We start from the raw sequence: 3,797 nt of genomic DNA on the forward strand, positions 1-3,797 counted from the left end.
TCAGTGAAGAAAATATTGATAAAAATGGTGATGTGAACACATTGTTAAATGGCTGAGAAAGTAAAAGTGGGTCCTTCTCAAAAGTTGTCAAAGGAAAGTTGCTTTGAGAAACAAATGAAAAAATGCAAAAAAAGATGCGTTTGTCTGCAGCTATTGCCTTGGTATTTGCCTGTATTTGGACCTTGTGTGGTCTGACAATCTCTAAGTTCAGCATAACCTGATTTCTGTATGAAAGTCTGTCTGTTTTTCTGAGCGGTGTTCAAGTCTCAGATGTTTCAAAGTCCACTGCAGTGGGTCTTTCAAGATGAACACATAACTGTGTCCATTCCTTTCCTTAGGAGTCTTGACAACAGCATGATAATGGTCACTGCTGATGGCACTTTCACTAAGCCATGGTGATGCTGTATCTTTAACTTATTGGTGAAGCTTTGTTTTGCTATTACTTTGCAGTTTGGAGGAGGGTAATTGTGTATGCTAGAGTTGTCTTAATCCAGTACAACCTCATTATAATGAACCCCCAAGGGAGTGGGAGAAAAGATCATTAAAAGAGGGTGTTCATTATAATAGAGTTAGTTCATTTGCTGGGGCTAATTTCCATTGAAAAATGTGGTTCCAGCTGTTGGGATGGTTAAAAGCAGGGGTTATAAACAGAACTTGTTATCATGAGGTTATACTGTAAATCCTTTGATAGCTGTAAACGAGTATGACAAGAATCCAGGGCAGGGCATAGAGGGAAGTCCAAGAAAATTCTACAGTGCATTTGGGGCAGATACTTCTGTACCTTATGTGTACCACAGGTTTCATATCCCATGTAAATGAAGTCCTTTATATCTCCTTCGCTAGATATGAACCAAGTAGTCATCTTCTAGCTGCGTTACTGTTAATTATGACCTTTTGCAGGTCCTGTGCAGCTACAGAAAAATGTGTATAAATCAGTATCTGAGCTGTGACTTAATTCAGTTGCTGACAGTTGGTAGAAAAAGAATCATTAACTGGTTTCTGCATCTTTAGTTTGAGAAATCCTGCCAACGTGCTACAGCTAGGTCTCCGAATGGCTTCACTACCATGTGGTGGCAATTTCTTTTCAAGGAACAAGTGCTTTGAAAACAGGTGACTGATACCTGATAAGCAGATACCGAAATATTTTTTTTGCAATATGATTTAAAATGTGTGTGTAATGAGCAAAGTGCCTTGTTAATGTTGCTAATGTTAATGAAAGTTCACATCTGACTGTTCTTCTCTTATTTTATTGTCTTTCTCTGGTTTCAGTGTGTGGCACTAAAGCCTTTTTTTCCCCTGAGAAGCTCACAACACTCTCTTTCTTCCTTAATTCTGGGCTTCCTAAATCAGTTCTCCAGGCTACTCAGTGATCAGAAAAAATTACAGCTGAAAACAAGGGTTCATTATTTGAGATGAATCAAAGCTGTACATTAATTGGATGTGGCAAACTTTAAATTACCAATAAACCCATTGAGCCACATATAATTTATTTCTTGCATTCCGGAGGACACCTTTCATTAAAAAGGTGGTTAAAACTGCCAAGAGAGTGTGGTTTGGATTTGGCTTGCATTATTTATAAATAATTAAATACTTGATAAAGGGAACGTGTGCATGATTTGAGCAGGAATGTGTGTACAGCATGATAGTAGAACCGAACTACACTATTAAATTCCAAACCTAAAACTTAGCCTGCCTGAGATCTAAGCACAAGTTTCCAAAGCTGTGGAAAAGGTACAGCCACATGATAAGGAACACAAGACCCATCTATAGGAGGGTTTTTACCCTATCACCTAAATTTTTGCAGAGCAATGTTCTCACCCCATTTCATTGCCAAGCAAGGAGTGAAGAGAAACAAATCTCCTCACACCCAAATTAAATTGGAGCCCAAACCCTGAACTGTCTCCTACCATGAGGGGATGAGAGAGACTTTCTGGCACAAAATGCTCATGTCAGGCTCAGACAAAAGGGGCTGGGCAGGAGGATTGCCCTCCACACACATCCACACATGCTCTGGTTGACAAGTGGCTAGTGTATCCACTTGCTATGGAAAAATTAAACCCGTTTTGCAACCTGGTTGAGTCATTCAAAGTCCTCTTTATTTATATTAGTGTCTGGAATGTTTCATTTCATGGGATAGCGCACTTAGCAGACACAGATGTCTTAAGGAGTTTTCCAGTAGAACTATGGCCATATATATATTTACTTGTCATATTTTCCACTGCCCATTTGAAAAAAAAAAAGGATTAGTGTCACAATTTCCAGTTCCACCCTTTGACTGGGGGGGAAAAAGAGGGAGATATTTAATGCTCGATAACCACCCGGCAGTTGGACTCAAGTCTTTTCCAAAGCACTCATTCTATGCAAGTGCCTGCAGGGATCTGTTGGTTGCTGAATTTTTGGGCTTGATTCTGCTTTTGCTAAATGCATGGCAAAACTCTTGCTGACCTCCCACTAGTGTCCTTAGAGCAGGGCTAATGTTTTAAAGATGCAGTGAGATGTGGCTAGATTGGGACAATAAAGGGAATTAATCTATTTCCTAAGACAGTTCTTTGGTGCCAGAGCACATGGTGACAGCAGTGTTTGGTCCACAGATCATGGGGCAGACTGAACAGTCGAATGGGTCTTCTCCAAGATGTGGCCACCTGCTGCAGTCATGTGCAATCGCGCAGTGTGGTAGGACTACTGTGTCTTCCAGGTGGGACCAAAGGCTGGGAAAGGTGATGGGGGAAGACCCCTTGAACAGGTTTGGCAAGGTTGTTTGGATAAATAACCAAAACTAACTGAATTAAATCCTATGGCTGGAGTAACGCATTCGAAAATCAAGCTACATCATTAAATGGCTCCTTCTGACCTCAGCATTTATAGCCTTTTTGGACTATGCTGGTCACAGGGGCACAATATTTGCTTAGCTCTGCTTCTTCTAAAGTCCAGGGGAATTCTGCCATTGACTTCAATAAAAACAGAATGAAGGCAATGCTGAACACTTGTGAAAATACTACCTCTAGGGGTTTCATTTGAGGGCTACAAAAGTAGGTCAGAAAACTCCTGAATGGAAATTGTTGAAAATGTTCTGGTCTCTTCTTCTTCCTGTCAGACTGGCAGCATTGTAACATTAGCCTCTTTGGCAGTGTATCACTCCCAACTAGCATCCAAAACAGCAGCTAAAAATAAATCTGTGTTATTTTGGAGGACAAAGAGGGAAATGGGCTTTACTTGAGGGTTTTTTTGAACTTCAAAATCAGTTGGATGCAAATTTTGAACAAAGTGGGACTATCTTTGTCTAACCCAATAGTTTATTTCTCATTAGCATGGGCGAAGGAGCTGTATGGGAATGGGAACTGAGGTGTAACTGAGGTTCTGCGGCTGACTTGTAGCTGGTATTTTTAGCTGATGTTATGGTGCGACAGATGTTCAAAATGACAGACAGGAAGGTAGGTACTGGTGGCTGTAGACACTGATGTCATGTGACTGCTGCAGAAAATCAGTCACCTTCCTGTCCCCCTGTGAGTCACATCTTCATCAGTAACTCCATTTTTTGGCTGGGCAAAGGCACAAGCAAAAATCCAAACTGCAAAGTAACATATTTAAAAATTATTATCAAAAAAAGTGACTCACAAGGCAGCAATCCTGCCTTGTCATCGCCCAGCTGCTAAGGAAGCAAAGGAATACCACCAAGTGAATTCCAGAAGCTTTATGCATCCCCAAGAACGCCACCCTTAATGGAAGTTATGCACCCGTATAAGACAGAAACCATTGTTCTCATGTTGCTGTGTAATATCTGTGTGCACTGGGCGTTA

This window comes from Gavialis gangeticus, unplaced genomic scaffold (genome assembly GCF_001723915.1).
Source record: "Gavialis gangeticus isolate Ggan-Ray unplaced genomic scaffold, GavGan_comp1, whole genome shotgun sequence".
In the NCBI taxonomy this organism is placed as follows: Eukaryota; Metazoa; Chordata; order Crocodylia; family Gavialidae; genus Gavialis; species Gavialis gangeticus.